Genomic DNA, 17,940 nt, shown 5'->3' on the forward strand with positions numbered 1-17,940 from the left:
ATGGATTTTGTTGGGACCAAATCCAAGAGGAGTAAGTTTGCTTCTCTGAACAAATTAGAAGACAAATACAATGAGGTAGGAAGTGTCTAGACTAGAACAAAGGGTTATGAAGTCTTCCTATACTACTATATGAGGAGAAATCACAAAGCACCTATTTTTCATCCATGGGAGATTAATTGAGGAAAACTAACTGTGTCCAATGTACTCATAAATGTTTAATTGCTAAAGGTTATTATCAGTAAGTATAATGTTGATCTTCAGCTTTATTTTTTCATATGTGCGGTGCCTCCATGAAGATGCCGGTAAGCACATTGGAGGAGAAAAATCATATATTGGTGTACTCAAAACAATTTAATTGCTACTAAAGCATATGGTGCGGCCTGTATAGACTAATCATTTTCAGAAGTTTTCAGAAATTCTCAATAGATCATATTTAACAACTATTGGGTTCATTTCCTTATTAGTTGCATTTGTTCTCACATTTGATTGCACTGTAGTGCTAGAAATTCTTTAGCATCCATCATTATCAAAAACACAAAACAAATTGAAAAATCACATAACTAAAAACTCCAAAAAGAGCATAAGACACAAAACACAAATTTTTCAATTTACCTGTCAAAGTTTGTTTAAATAAAAACTCAAATCAGGGCAGAGTATTCTAGTGGTATCAGAGCACATTTACTCCTACCATCTTGTGCTCTCAGTGGAAAATTCAGAATTTGACAATGGGTTCACATGAGCAGAAGAGAAGAAATTCACAGTATGCTCGAGGAGTATGGCACACTCCCACATGGTATTAAGGAAGAAAAAATTATTTTAGATAAAATTAATTACAAATCTATGTAAAAAAATTGAGCACATGATTCATAAGCAAGCAAAGTTAAATTTATTACTCTTTTAAAACTTTATAAAATTATTTTTCTATCTTAATTTGTTTTAAATTTTCAAATGTTTAAATTTAAAACAATTAAATACATTGAAATAACTTTTAATGTTAAACAAATTTCATACAAAATTAACAACAATTTAAATTACTAACAATTCAAAAACATTAACCTAGTTCTCTTAAGTTAGATTGTAGCTTAGCGTCACCTTTAAAATAACATAACCTTATTTCTTAAATAATTTTATTAACATAAAATAATATACAAATTTTATAATTTCAAGAGTTAATGTATTTTTTAAATTACAAGATAATTAACACGTCTTGTCATTGCATTGGAGGTAATAAAAATGTTGTGCAAATAGACTAGGTAAACAGCAAAAGGCCCTTCCCATGCTTTATTGTACTCTTTTATCTTTAATTATTTGGTATAACACGTAACCAGAAATAGTGAAACTGACAAATCTTTTCTTTTATCTTTAATTATTTGGTATAACACGTAACCAGAAATAGTGAAACTGACAAATCTTTCAACAAGTAGGCTACATGGAAACTGAAGCGTCTAGGCAGTGATGGCAGATATAGATGTGGAGGTGGATGAGTGAAATGTAAAATGAGGACGACACTTCAAACTCCAGCTACATGTTTTAGAATCCACAACTCCATACAGAGCTCTGATTTTGTGGGACCTCATGTTGTACCAAAGTCTGATATTGTTCCACCATACAATCCCTGATATTGTTCCACCAAACGTGATCCCAAAGCCCATCCCCATAGCAATCATGGAGACTCTTTCATCTATTATATCCCATATTGATTTTCCTGCACCCTCTGTCGATGGGAGTAGAGGAGGAGTTTTATTCTTGGGGCTGCAACTCTCTAGAGGTTCCCCGCACAAGCACGGAAGGTTCTTCTGGAATGAAGTGGCATCAAATGTCTGTAGCTACGTTCCTTTTGGTATCCGTCCATAAAGCCTGTTGGAAGATAGATTCAATGAGGCCAGCTTGGTCAAGAGAGATAGATCCTCGGGAATTCTCCCCTCCAGCTTTTTTTTCGACAAATCTAGCTGCTCCAGAGTTGATATCCACCCAAGGGAACCTAGTATCTCACCTTCCAAATGGTTTCTAGACAGATTTAGCAATCTCAGGCTGCTCATATTCCCCACGCTTTCTGGAATCTTTCCGCTAAGATTGTTACATGACAAATCAAGTATGGTATTTGATGTCAGCACATATTCCACCTTGTACTCTATTCCTTTCATTACAATGGGTAAGTCTGTCATGTCCCCTTTTCAAATAATTAAAAAATAATAATCTTTGCTAAGCCAGGCAGGCCCAAGAAAGTGAAGTTTTGGAAAAAGGGGGTTAATCTTTGGAAACCGTTGGACTAATAAATGAAAATTATTTTTAAAATATGTTTCATTAACCTCTTTTGGATGTGAGTTACGGTTATGCCCTCTTTTAAGGGGTTTGGAGGCATTTTGGGCTGATTCCAGAACTTGATTTTGCTCATTTTCTTTGTTATTCTTCAGAGGTTGCCAAACCTGTGGAGAAGGAGACCCAAGAACGGGAGTTTGCAGGTTTTCAGGGAGACCCAAGAGTGGGAGTTTGTAGGTTTTTAGGAAGGCTAAGGATGGGAGTTTGAAGCCATTCCATGTGCATGCTCATACAGAGTTTGCCTTTGTGCTGAACAGTGCAGATTTGTGAGTTTTTGGGTGTGTTTTTGGTATGAGTTTGGTGTTTTCAGTTGAGTATTTCATATCAGTTTGGGTTGCTTCTGTATTTCAGACTTTAAGATGTTAAAATAGATCTAAATATATGTATTGGGATGTGATTAAACTTTTGAGATATATTATTAGTGTTTTTGTGGTGTTTCCGAGCATTTTTGTGTTAATTTCGGGAGCCCGATGAGCATAGTTTTTGTCCTACATTTGTGAGCTGTTGTGTAAAGGCTATACAGATTTGGAAATGTCATTTTGTAGGCTTTTATGCTACTGAAATTCCTATAAAAATGTCCACTTTCAGATTTATTAATAATAGGTGAAGTTGTGAAGCTTTTGACACTATTTCTGGCATATCCGATTTGGGGTTTCTTGAGAAATTTGGTGGATCTTTGTGATATTACTTGTTTGATCTTGAAAATTTGATTAGAGGTTGGAAATATCATACAAAATCAGAAAAGGGACATTTTAGTGGTATCAAAGCCATGATCTTGCCAGCCTGAGGGTTTGTAGAAGTTGCATGCCAGTTTTGACAACTACCCAAATCTTGCATTCATTTTTTAGAACTACCCAAATCTTGCATGTCATAATTTATGGTTGCATGTTGCTTCTAATCAGCTGCATGTCAAAATTTATGGTTGCATGCTACTTCTAATCATTTGCATGTTAGTTCTTGGTGAATTTGGTGGTTGTAGAAGTTTGCATGTCAGTTTTGACAACTACGCAGATCTTGCATGTCAGTTTTGACAACTACCCAGATCTTGCATTTTTGACAACTACCCAGATCTTGCATGTCATAATTGATGATTGCATGTTGCTTCTAATCAGCTGCATGAAAAAATTTATGGTTGCATGCTACTTCTAATCATTTGCATGTTAGTTCTTGGTGAATTTGGTGGTTGCATGTTGCTTCTAATCAGTTGCATGTCAAAATCTATGGTTGCATGCTACTTCTAATCATTTTCATGTTAGTTCTTGGTGTTTGAAGAAGTTATATCCTATTGGGGTTATACTCTACTTTATCCAGAATGGACAGGTATAGTACAAAGTCTCAGAGGACACGATCTTGGACAATTGATATCCAAAGTCAAAATAGTAGAAAGGATGGTTATCTAGACATTCGAGATAAACTTATGAAAATAAGCCATGACATGTCTGAACAGTTGATTGAGCACCATCGTATAATGAATTACATGTTGTCCGACCCAACTAAGGTGGATAAGTTGACTAGATTTCTATTTGGCAGATTTTCTCACAGGGCAGATGACACAATTACCAAGAACTTGCATGAAGAGTTTGAGAAACTAGCTGATAGCCAGGTAGAGGTCTCAGATTCTACTCTGCCATAGGAGGTGGTGGGAAAGGATATTACACAGATTGATAGTAATGGTCAACTTGATACTCAAATTGAGACAATTCTTTACAGGTCGTCAAAGGGTGATGCCACAGGTATTCAGGATGGTATAGTTACAACAGGCAGTGACTACAGTGTAGTGGGTTCAGATGACGATTATGAGGATGTTGTTGTGCAGGATGGTGAGATACCTGGTAGAGATGAGCAGACATTGAGCATTCATGATTTTGTTGAGAAAGAGTACCAAGCACAGTTAGATGCTTCACTACATGAGGTTGAGGCTAGTAGTACTTCACATGATATGTCCAGCCAGCTGAAGGTGAACAAAGATAGTATTGTGACTTCATTATCTCATCATGACAGGTATGTGCAGTTAGCTGGTATTGGTCATATTACTCAGGTGAGGAGTTTTCTTGAGTTACCAGTTGATTCTAGTTTACGGATATGGACTCGAGATTGTTATATTGGCATTTGGGATTCAGTTGACTGGAGATCTTTAACACTTTTTGGTAGTAGTGTTTGTTTGGGTGCTATCATGGATTTGATTAGCAGATTACATGGTGTTGTCTTTTCTTGTGCCAGTATCTTGTCTGATGTTGGTATTAGTTTTTATACACCGATGTTGGGCTTTGTTCATATATCCAGTTGACCATACTTGCTGGAATGTGTTGATGATCTTTCATATTTGGCAGTGTGTATAGATGAGTCCCAGGATCATATTGGCATTGATGACATCCAGGAGGATGTAGTGGGTAGTTTTGAAAACTTAGTTTCCTTGGGTACAGATGAGTTGGACAGCAGTGCTAATGTTTTTGATACTCCGTATGTTGATATGAGCTTTAGATTGATTCACAGGATATGGATTGTAATACTCTGAGATTAGTGACTTTGATTATACTCCTTTAGACAGTGCATCCGAGGAGGTTTGTAGGAGACAGTCAAGCCAGTGCCATCATGTGTCTAATCAGTTGAGAGTTAGTGACTGAGACATTGCTATCACTTGCCAACATTTTGATGCTTATCGTTAGTTGTTAGCAGTTTATGGATGGGGTTCTCCTACTAGTGATGAGCAGGAAGGAAGTTATCTTTCCTTGATAGAGATCCACTCTTTATGGGAGGCTATTCAGATTTTGAGATAGAATTATATGTAGTTGGTAGCCGACAGAGATTATCTTATGGAGTGGGGCAGTACAGCACATGATGCATTGTTGGCCAAGGAAGATGAGGTGAGTGAGCATACTGAGCAGCTTGAGGTGACTTCTGAGATTCTTGAGAGTACATAGTTGGCTTTCAAGGAGTCACAGTTTCATTTGGCTAAGGTGACCATGGAGTTAGAGTGACTACAGTCTTTACCTAATTCTATACAGTCACAAGCTACGGTGTTTGGTGATCCGAGGATGTCCATGGCCGAGATTGTCAAAGACAGTGGAGATGGGGATGCATCCATCCTTGATACTAACATTGGCATATCAGGTTCATTCCCACTAGAGTCGGGTTTAGTTGAGTTGGGTGTTGTAGCAGATTGTTGTATGCCTAACAGGGTGGTGGCCTCTAGTATTGAAGGCACGGAGACTAGAGATGTATCAAAGATCAGGTGTGATGTTGGTGAGTCAACAGTTGTCATGGTTCTTGCTAGTAATACTACTCCCTTGGTGATATCTTCGAAGGTAGTAGTTAGTTCCAACATGGTTAATGATCAATTGCAGTTAGTTTCATCTGGATTATAGTCTGAGCCACTAACTGAGATTGGTGCATTCTATCGGCATTACACTATGAGGTACACTCATCAATTTACCTTTGATGACCATGTTGATGAGATGATGATACAAAGATGTACTTTGGTTCCTAGTGCTTGTCATCAATTATGGGATAGTTTGACACCTCAGGATGAGGGTTGTGATGGGCATGACATGGCGATAGGTTCTACAGTTGACAGCTTGACAATACATGACTTAGAGCAGGAGTTTCAGAGTGATGCTTCAGCGGGTGTTGTTATTGATTCTACTCCTTTGGCTATGACATCTCCTGACTTAGCTGGTGATCAGTCACAGTGGGTTGTATCACTTGTTCATGGTGAGTTGTTGACTAAGGTTGGTTTTTTTTATCAACATTATATTGCAAGGTATGTACATCAGTTAGCATTTGATCCTTGTGTTGAGGAGTTGATGGCAGGAAAATTTGGTTTGGGTTCCAATTCTTGCTATTTATCTTGTGATGGCTTTTCACCATCAAGGGTGCGTGGTAGTTATGGTTATGAGATAGTGGTTGGTGATCTACAGAGTTGTGTTGACTGTAGGCATTGTATAGTGTGTGGATTCTCCATACTTGGTACAGTTTCATTCGAGAGCATTCACCATTGTTGCAGAGTTGGATTGTACATTCCATATAGGCCAGTGGAATGCATTGATGGTATTTACTGTGTTGGTAGTCCACTTCACTTGGGTTTTGATGTTCTAAGAGTTTGTGTCTCATGGGTTTTTGACTGTGGAAGTTGTGATTTTGGAGTTTGGTGGAGCTATAATTGTCCGTTTGATTATGGATTCCTCTTGGTCATATTGCAAAGGATATTGCAGGAGCCTGTGTTAATTGGTAGTAGTATAGTTCAAGACTACATTTGGGATCCAGGTGGATTGATTGGTTTATTGTTCAACCATTGCTTGAGGACAAGAAATGTTTGGGAGGGGAGGACTTGTCATGTCACCTTTTCAAATAATTAAAAAATAATAATCTTTGCTAAGCCAGGCAGGCCCAAGAAAGTGAAGTTTCAGAAAAAGGGGGTTAATCTTTGGAAACCGTTAGACTAATAAATGAAAATTATTATTAAAATATTTTTCATTAACCTCTCTTAGATGTGAGTTATGGTTATGCCCTCTTTTAAGGGGTTTGGAGGCATTTTGGGCTGATTCCAGAACTTGATTTTGCTCATTTTCTTTGTTATTCTTCAGAGGCTGCCAAACTTGTGGAGAAGGAGACCCAAGAATGGGAGTTTGCAGGTTTCCAGGGAGACCCAAGAATGGGAGTTTGCATGTTTCCAAGAAGGCTAAGGATGGGATTTTGAAGCCATTCCATGTGCATGCTCATACAGAGTTTGCCTTTGTGCTGAACAGTGCAGATTTGTGAGTTTTTGGGTATGTTTTTGGTATGAGTTTGGTATTTTCAGTTGAGTATTTCATATCAGTTTGGGTTGCTGCTGTATTTTAGACTTTAAGATGTTAAAATAGAGCTGAATATATGTATTGGGACGTGATTAAACTTTTGAGATAGATTATTAGTGTTTTTGTGGTGTTTCCGAGCATTTTTGTGTTAATTTCGGGAGCCCGATGAGCATAGTTTTTGTCCTACATTTGTGAGCTGTTGTGTAAAGGCTATACAAATTTGGAAATGTCATTTTGTAGTCTGTTATGCTACTAAAATTCCTATAAAAATTTCCACTTTCAGATTTATTAATAATAGGTGAAGCTGTGAAGCTTTTGACACTATTTCTGGCATATCCGATTTGGGGTTTCTTGAGAAATTTGGTGGATCTTTGTGATATTAGTTGTTTGATCTTGAAAATTTGATTAGAGGTTGGAAATATCATACAAAATAAGAAAAGGGACATTTCAAAGTCCTCGTACAATGTGTTTCCACTCAGTTTTGGATCTCCCAGCTTTCCGAATCCTTGGAGACTGCCAAGATTAGTGGGTATTCCTCCATCAAACTTGTTGTTTGATAAATCTAGCACCTACATATTCATGAGGTTTTCCATGGATGGAGGAAGATGAACATGAAGCTCATTATACCCCAAGCTCAAGACTCTCAATTTCTGAAAAATATTCAGATACAAAGGAAGGTCACCTCCCAAATGATTATTTATGAGATCCAACAGCTGAAGATCTATGGAGTTGGCCAAGGATGCAGGCAGAGTCTCAGAGAAAATATTGGAGCGTGCAGACAGAACTTCTAAAGAAGAAGAAAAGTTTAGATACAAATTTTCGTGAAATGAATTCTGCGACAACTTTAGCCTCCTTAAAGATGTGCAGTTGCTAATTGTGGGGGGAATTCTTGCCGACAAATAGTTGTTGGATAGTATCAATTCTGTCATTAAGTTGTAGCTGCCGATAGAGGGTGGAATCTCTCCACTCAGCTTATTCTGAGCCAAATTTAAGTGCTTAAGAGCAGTGCATTTAGTTATACCCTCTGGAATTTCCCCATACAATCTGTTATCTGACATATCTAACTCCTCGAACGAGACCAAAGCACTGATAGATTCAGGAATACTCCCAAAAATGTTATTGCTCTGGAGCAGCATGAAATGTCCCTTTACTAATTTTACATGGTATTTCCAACCTCAAATCAGATCTTTAAAATCAGACAACCAATATTATAAAGATCAACCAATTTCCCAATAAAACCCAAATCGGGTATGTCCAAATTAGTGCCAAAAAACTTCACAGCTTCACAAATTACTAATAAATCTGAGAATGGACATTTTTACAGAAATTTTAGTAGCATAACAGCCTACAAAATGAAATTTCTATATTTGTATAGCCTTTACACAACAGCTCACAAATGTAGGACAAAACTATGCTCAATCGGGCTCCCGAAATTAGCACACAATACCCGGAAACACCACAAAAAACACTCATAAACTATCTCAGAAGTTCAATCATGACCCAATACATATATTCAGCTCTATTTTAACATCTTAAAGTCTGAAATACAGTAGCAACCCAAACTGATATGAAACACTCAACTGAAAATACTAAACTCAAACCAAAACAACCCCGAAAACCCACAAATCGGCACTATTCAGCACAAAGGCAAACTCTATATGAGCATGCACATGGAATGGCTTCAAACTCCTGTCCTTAGCCTTCTTGGAAACCTGCAAACTCCCATTCTTGGGTCTCCTTCTCCATAGGTTTGGCAGCCTCTGAAGAACAACAAGAAAATTAGCAAAAATCAAGTTCTGGAATGAGTCCAAAATGCCTCCAAACCCCTTTTAAAGAGGGCATAACCCTAACTCACATCCAAGAGGGGTTAATAAAATATAATTTAATAATAATTTTTATTTATTAGTCCATTGGTTTCCAAAGATTAGCCCCTTTTTTTCCGACTTCACCTTTTTGGAGCCTGCCTGCCTTAGCAAAGTTTTTTTTTTTTTTAAAATTATTTGAATAGGGGACATGACAAGTCCTCCCCTCCCAAATATTGCTTGTTCTCAAGCAATGAAGGTTGGAATTCTCAAGAATATGTGCTCCTTCCCAAGTTGCATCCTCTAGTGGTAATCCTTTCCATTTGACCAAATGCTCTATGACGCTCCTATTTCTCAACCTTTTCTCTCTTGTATCCAAAATCTCTTCTGGTGTCAAAACTAATTTCCCTTCATCATCAAGAGGTGGTAATTCTGTAGATACTATGGTTTGCTAACCTAGAACCTTCTTTAAGCAAGATACATAAAAAATATTATGTATTTTGCTATTTGGTGGGAGCTCCAATTCATAAGCTACCTCTCCTACCTTCTTGATGATTTTATAACTCCCATAGAACCTTGGCTTGAGTTTCTCTGCCCCACTCCTCTTCAAGGTGCTTTGCTTATATGGCTACAACCTAACAAATACCAAATCTCCCACCTCAAAAGATCTTTCAATCCTTTTCCTGTCAGCATATATCTTTTGTTGGTTCTATGCATGTTGTAGATTATCCTTGAGGGACCTTATTATGTCTTGGCTTTGCTTGATGAAATCACTTGCTGTGGGTACTCTGCTATCAGAAAGTATTAGATCAACAAAGGAAAGGGCATCATAACCATAAAGAGCATGAAAAGGAGGCATACCAATAGACATGTGATGAGATGTATTGTAACAATACTCCCCTAGGTGTAACCATTTCACCCAAGCATGTTGTTGATTGGAAACATAGTTCCTCAAATATCCCTCTATCCATTTATTAACTATCTCTGTTTGTCCATCTGTTTGAGGGTGATAGCTAGTACTGGGAGTGAGTTCAGTTCCTACCAAATGAAAGAGCTCCTTCCAAAAAGAGCTGAGGAATCTACTGTCCCGGTCACTAACAATGTTTCTAGGCAAACCATGTAATCTAAAAATTTCCTTGAAGAACAATTCGACCACTTGTGATGCCTTGAAATCAGATGTGATAGGAAAGAAATGTGTATACTTAGTTAGTCTATCTACCACCACATATATGCAATCCTTACCTTGAACCTTGGGCAACCCAGTGATGAAATCCATGGAAATACTTTTCCATTTTTGTTCGGGAATAGGAAGTGGCTGCAACAACCCTGCAGGAAAATTTTGCTCACTCTTGCTTTGTTGGCATACCATACATTCCTTAATGTGTTTAAGGACATCCTCCTTCATACCCTTCCATGAAAACCACTCTCGAATTTGCCTGTATGTCTTGAAGTATCCCTGATGACCAGCCAAAGGTGTGTCGTGAAAGGCCCTCAATATCCTCTCCTTAGTTTTTGACCCTGGCACTAAGAAGATCCTGTTCTTGTAATAAATCAATTCATCAACAACCTTGTACCTATTATCATCCACTAACTTATCCAAAATCTTGGTGGCAAATAAATCTTTAGCATACTCTAAAATTATGGAGACTTTCCAATCAGCAGAGATAGATGATAAGGAACACAAAGTGGGCTTTCTTGAGAGAGCATCAGCAACCACATTATTCTTTCCTTTCATGTATTCAATATCAAAATCATAAGCTTGCAATTTGCTTACCCATTTTTGTTGACGATCATTCAAATCTCTTTGGTTCAAGAAGAACCTGAGGCTATTATGGTCTGTCTTTACAATGAATCTCCCACATACCAAATATTGTCTAAACTTATGAAGTGCATGCATGATTGCCAACATTTCCTTATTATAGATGGAGTAACCTTTCTCTGATTGATTTAATTTTCTACTCTCAAATTCTATTGGATGTCCCCTTTGAGTTAGGACAGCCCCTATACCTTCTCCAGAAGCATCACATTCAACAACAAAAGGTAAAGAGAAATATGGAATTGCAAGCACAGGGCATGAACTCATTACCTCCTTAAGCTTATCAAATGTTTTTTGTGCCTCTTCTGTCCAAACAAAAGCTCCTTTCTTTGTCAAATCAGTCAAGGGGGCAACAAGCTGAGAAAATCCCTTGGCAAATCTCCTATAGTAGCTACACAACCTGAAGAAACCTCTCAACTGTGTAAGATTAGTGGGTGGAGGCCAATCTAAAATTGCCTGGATTTTTTGTTGATCAACCTGTACTGCTTTAGAGCTTATAATATGTCCCAAATATAGGATCTCTGTCAAACCAAACTCACATTTAGATAGCTTAGCATAGAAAGATTGCTGCTCCAATATTCCCAAAATAGTGTCTATGTGCTTTAGATGCTCTTCCCATGTTTTACTGTATATCAAGATATCATCGAAAAATACCAAAACAAATTTTCGAAGATGCTGACTGAATACCTTATTCATACAAGATTGGAATGTTGCAGGTGCATTAGTGAGTCCAAATGGCATAACAAGAAATTCAAAGTGCCCATAGTGACATCTGAAAGTAGTCTTTTCCACATCTTCACTCCTCATTCGGATTTGATGGTAGCCTGATCTTAAGTCAATTTTTGAGAAGTATACAGCACCATGTAACTCATCAATGAGTTCATCTATGTGTGGTATGGGATACCTATTTTTTATGGTCTTCTTGTTTAGAGCCCTGTAGTCTATACACATTCTCATTGTACCATCCTTTTTCTTGACAAGTACCACAGATGATGCAAATGGACTAGAGCTAGGACTTATGAATCCCATGTCCAGGAGTTCTTTAATAGTTTTTTCAATTTCTTCCTTATAACCTCTTGGATGGCAGTATGGGGTTGTTATAACTGGTTTGGCACCCTGTTCTAACTCTATAACATGCTCAAAACCTCTATCTGGTGGTAATCTTGGAGGCAAACCATTGAAAACTATACTATGCTTATCAAGAATATTTTGAATTTCAAAATGGAAATTACCTTGATTCTTTGGAGAGCTTGTTGGTTGGATTATGACTCCTGCTGCCCATGTTACTTGTCCTCTTCGAAAAGTCCTCTCCATCCTCTTTGCAGAGACCGCCTTAGGTGCTCCATTCGATAACCCTCTCAATATGACTTCTTTCCCATTAGAATGAAATTTAAACTCCATAGTTTGATGGTTCATGTAATAGCCTCCGATAGAGTGCAACCATTGAACACCCAATACAAGATCTGTCTCCCCAATACCAACCACATAGAAGTCATCACATAACTCATAATCTCCTAAGGTCATCTTGAGTTGTTTCACCACCCGTGTGCAAGGCATAGTGAATCCATCAGCTACAGTAACATTGAATCCCTCAAAATCCTCTGCTTTAAGCCCTCTTTTCATGACAAATCCTTCATCAATAAAATTGTGAGTTGCCCCATTATCAAGAAGAACGGTCAACCTTTGCCCTGCTAGTACCCCTCGAATTCGGAAGGGATGGTATCTTGGGACTCCTGATAATGCTTCTAAAGTGCCATCCTTGCTGATTTCTTTTACTTTCTCTTCTTCTACCTCCTCCTTAGTATCATGAAATTCCTCATGCTCATCTGAATAAGATTCTGAAGCAACTTCAATATAGTGCACTTGACCTTTCCCCAAACATCTGTGTCCTGGAACCCATGGTTCTCTACAAGTAAAACAAAGCTTTTTCCTTCGTAATTCACTCCTAGTCTCTTCATCTACCTTCTTTTTTCCCACATTTGTCACATCTTTTGGTGGTAGTGTTGGGAAAGTCTTTTTCTGAAAATTTCCCTTATGTTGCCAAAGATTTGGGGGTTTTTGATTAGTGATTGATTTCATAGGCACGCAAGTTTCAAGTTGCAAGCTTCTTTTGATAGCTTCCTGTAAGGTTGAGGGTGAGAAAGCCTTAACCAAGCCCTTAACAGAATCTTCTAAACCATCAAGAAAAAGATAAACGATCCTCTTTTCACTCATATCAGGTACCATAACAACCACTTTTTGAAATTCTTCTATATACTCATTAACTGATTTGGTTTGCTTCAACTTTGACAATTCTTTAAAGTACTCTTCATCATCCTTGAGGTCAAATCTATCTATCACTCTTTGACTAAAATCTTCAAATGTAGTTACCTGATCATGACCTTGAGTAGTCATTCCATGATACCACCAATCATAGGCTGCATCTTCCAAGTGTAGACTTGCAAATTGAATAGCATCACTCTCGTTCATGGGGTTAAGTGTGAAGAAAGTTTGTAATTTTTGTAGCCATGCTCTAGCTGAAATTTTATTTGTTCCATCAAAAGTAGGTGCTGTAAACTTGCTTATTTTATTTTTGAGCTCTCTTCCACTTGTGTCATGCTCCCTCCTGTTCCCTTTCTTGGGCATCAAAGCGTTCATCATATCCACATATTCTCTAAAAGGAACTGAACTACGAAAGTCATCATCTAAGCCATTGTAAGTAGCTCTTAATGTAATCAAGTTACCTGTAACCTCTTCCACTGGATTAATGGCTGGACATGGTACTGGTGGCTCATCTACAAGCAAGAAAATAGTTTTGGTTGATTTAGATGGTGTGGATCTCCCATTTCTTGGCTCCTCTGAAGTGCTCCCTTTCTCATTAATAGATGCAATTCCTTGTAATTTTTCTGTCAATATTCGCAAAGCCTCTCTAGTTTCCGCAAAACCATCCAATATTTGCTTCTAAGTATTTTGGATGTCTTGGAAGAATTTCTTTGCCATCTCATCTGGATCAGCCATACTTTTTTCTTCCTTGGATTTTGTACTTTTGCTTTCAACTGGGGGTTTGATCAAAATTTCTTTATTCTTTTCTCGCTGCAAATATCTTTTTTCTCTTTCACTTAGTTGCATGTGATCATAAATTTTGACATGCAACTAATTAGAAGCAACATGCAACCATAAAATATGACATGCAAGATCTGGGTAGTTGTCAAAACTGACATGCAAGATCTGGGTAGTTATTAAAACTGACATGCAACTTCTACAAACCCTCAAGCTGGAAAGATCACGGCTTTGATACCACTGAAATGTCCCTTTACTGATTTTACATAGTATTTCCAGCCTCAAATCAGATCTTTAAAATCAAACAACCAATATTACAAAGATCAACCAATTTCCCAATAAAACCCAAATCGGGTATGTCCAAATTAGTGCCAAAAAACTTCACAACTTCACAAATTACTAATAAATTTGAGAATGGACATTTTTTACAGAAACTTCAGCAGCATAACAGCCTAAAAAATGACATTTCTAGATTTGTATAGCCTTTACACAACAGCTCACAAATGTAGGACAAAACTATGCTCAATCGGGCTCCCAAAATTAGCACACAATGCCCGGAAACACCACAAAAAACACCCATAAACTATCTCAGAAGTTCAATCACGACCCAATACATATATTCAGCTCTATTTTAACATCTTAAAGTTTGAAATACAGCAGCAACCCAAACTGATATGAAACACTCAATTGAAAACACCTAACTCAAACCAAAACAACCCCGAAAACCCACAAATCGGCACTATTCAGCACAAAGGCAAACTCTGTATGAGCATGCACATGGAATGGCTTCAAACTCTCATCCTTAGCCTTCCTAGAAACCTGCAAAATCCCATTCTAAGGTCTCCTTCTCCACAGGTTTGGTAGCCTCTGAAGAACAACAAGAAAATTAGCAAAAATCAAGTTCTGGAATGAGTCCAAAATGCCTCCAAACCCCTTTTAAAGAGGGCATAACCCTAACTCATGTCCAAGAGGGGTTAATAAAATATAATTTAATAATAATTTTTATTTATTAGTCCATTGGTTTCCAAAGATTAGCCCCTTTTTTTCCGACTTCACCTTTTTGGAGCCTGCTTGCCTTAGCAAAGTTTTTTTTTTAAAAAATTATTTGAATAGGGGACATGACACAGCAGCCTGGTAAGATTCCTGAGCTTCCCAATACTATGAGGCACAGAACCAGTGAAGTTGTTGAAAGGTAAGATATAGGTTTGTTAAAGATTTGGGCTCTCCAATGGACTCGAGTATCATGCCCGTCAGATTGTTGAAATGCAAAGTCATAAATTTTAATTCTTGGAGGCTTTCTATACCCTTTGGAACTAGCCCTATCAATTGATTGGTGTCCAAGTATAGTTCTTCAAGCTTGTTCAGTCAAGTTATTACTTGGGGTATGGTCCTTGTTAGACTATTTGTGCCTAGATTTAGAAAAGTTAACTCTCTCAGATTTCCAATGTCATCGAAAATGGCTCCCGCGTAATTGTTTACACCTAAATTTAAGTAAGTTAGGTGGGTGAAGTAGGGGTCTGCTCATTCTGTGGTTCGTTCCAACATCAAGCCACACAAGATTGCTACAGTTTCCAATCTTTGGAGGGATGGTACTTGAAAGGTTGCCTAGGCCATACAGCGACAATTGTACAAGCTATTTCAATTTCCCTATTTTGGCTGGAATATTGCCTATCAGCGAGTTATCCCCCAGAAACAACACCTCATGTGATGAACAATTACCCAGAGCTGTTGGGATTCGAGACCTCAACCTGTTTGATTGTAGGCCAAGCAATTGCAATTTCTTCAACATCCTCAGCTCAGATGGGATTCCACCAGTCAGGAAATTGTGTGAAATATCAATGCTGAATAAAGAAGGGCAATTACTGAGAGGAGGGATGGTACCTATGAGACTGTTATAGCCGAGAACCAAATCAAGTATAGATGTGCACTTCCCTAGAGCATTTGGAATGCTCCCACTTAGATGATTGAAGGACAAGCGGAGATGGTGTAAGTTGCCCAGGCCACTAAATTCTTTTGGTATGCTCCCTATCAAATTGTTGATTGAAAGTCTGATCCACTGGATGTGCATGCAATTCGCAAGAGATGTGGGGATGGAACCCACCAGCCAATTTGATTTCAGATCTAGTAGTCTCAATGCCTTCAATTGGCCAGTCTGAGGTGGAATGCTTCCCCTCAACAAATTATTAGAAAGATTGAGAACTCCTAGTAAAGAAAGGTTCCCTATGAAGGGTGAAATAGTACCTTCCAATCCCAATTGAGGCAGAGCGATGGCCACAACTCACTTGGTATGTGAAAAATCAACTATTGCAGTCACTGATTATTAATCTCTTATCGTAAATGATTATTAAACTGTTGAAAACAAATTCCCAGCTAATATCAAAAAATAACACAACTGCAACTTCACTTATAAAATATGGAAATAAATGCGCAACACAATGAACACAATATTTTCGGACAAATTGTCCCTAGAAAAACCCCTAAGGGAAAACCAGTTCTACAGATGAGGAATTATATTAAACTTCAGCAAATCAAGAGATACAAAATTCCTTGCCTCTCACTGGCAGAACTTCGACAACCTCCTAATTTCTCCCGCTGATATTCCCCACGCTAACACTGCGCCCTTGCTAACACTACAAACGTTTCTCCAAAACTTCTTATCCAAATGACCCAATGACCCCTTTTTATACTACTCCTATTGGTAAACCAATGACTGAGATTAAATCAAACCAACGGCTGAGATTTAGACAACTCGACAGCCAATAATAAAATTGGTTGCAAGGTGTCCAAAAGAGAATCTCTAAAATTAGTAAATAATAACCATTTACTAATTCTTGGCAAGTGGACAAATAGTTGTCCAAACTACCCATAAATAGTGCTGCTATACATAGATAAGGATGAATAGCTGTCCAAGCTACCCATAAATACAACTGCTATTTCTGGGTCAGAAATAATAGTTGTACAACTAACAATAATTAACATGGTATTCTTTCTGCACCAAATGCCATTCCACGAGCACACATTTCCCGAATTGGTGGAAGTCTAGTTCGAAAGGCAGTGCATTGTGTTTGCAGTAATGCCATCTTTGAAAGAGAGTAGGGATTCCACGTCTCTCTTCTCAAAAACATCTTCATCGCCATTGTCAAGCAGCATACGGCCTTTCACAAGAGAAAGCGTTATACTCATCAGGGCATCATGGGCATGTAAGGCAAAGGCGTGAGAAGAAAATGAGGTGTTGTAAATGGGCAATGAGCTGGTTACTTTGAAAGTTAGTGCCAAGCCCACCCACATGAGCATCCAAATTAGTTCATGTCGTGTCTTTTGCCTACTGCAATCCATTTTTTTAATACTGAAACACAATGGCTTGAAGACTCATTGTGGCCACCTCCAAATATGTCGCTTTCCATTCCTTCTCCTCTTCACGCCATATTTAACTAGAGCAGTTCAAGGACTTCAAGCAATCGTTTAATTTAATTCAAACTCGTGTATGCCAGCCACGGACCCTCTCTCTGACAGTAATGGTTATGATTTTTCCATGTTTTCCAAACTACAACTACAACTATCCATATATTAGCCCCAAAAAGAATATATAGCTACATAACAATAAATGGAGGGCCTGCCTTACAGCTTGTGCCATGCCTATAGCCTACCTACTTATCTGCTAATACAAAAAGTACATGTTAGAGACTTTTTTATAGTATAATTTTTCTTTAGAGTGTGTTTAGTCATGCTGTATGGATTTTTACAATATATAATTGGCATTTTAGTCATTTGACAAGCTTACTCTCTCTTGCCTGGTCATGCATTTGATGAGCTCACTCTCTCTTGCCTGGTCATGCATTTGACAAGCTCACTTCTTTGAAATATTTATTTCTGTCTCACGTCGCTTGCCAAAGCAACATTCTTCTTTGATGTTTTCTCTCTTTACTATTGCTAACTCTGATGTTACTTCGTATGAAAAGATGGATTTGGATGGATTCATACTACTGGCACTAGAAGAAGAAATAGTGAGGATCTTTGGACTTATTCACAAAACTTGGATTATTAAGATGAGGACCTCCTGCCGATCTTTTTGCACCATGTAAATTGAGATTTTTTATTTTAGTCGGAGTTCGGAGGTGTTTAAAAATGATTGAAGTTAAATCGCCAAGGAGAAGATATTCAAAGCGCTGCA

General features: G+C 37.9%; 1 pseudogene; it reads right to left on the minus strand.

Moving 5' to 3' along the window:
* Positions 1–1,358: 1,358 nt before the first annotated feature.
* On the minus strand, positions 1,359–17,038 carry LOC149542553 (uncharacterized; annotated as a pseudogene).
* Between the last annotated feature and the right edge of the window lie 902 nt (positions 17,039–17,940).

Source organism: Cupressus sempervirens, chromosome 8, assembly GCF_028749045.1.
Source record: "Cupressus sempervirens isolate cs-2001-9-10 chromosome 8, ASM2874904v1, whole genome shotgun sequence".
Lineage (NCBI taxonomy): Eukaryota > Viridiplantae > Streptophyta > Pinopsida > Cupressales > Cupressaceae > Cupressus > Cupressus sempervirens.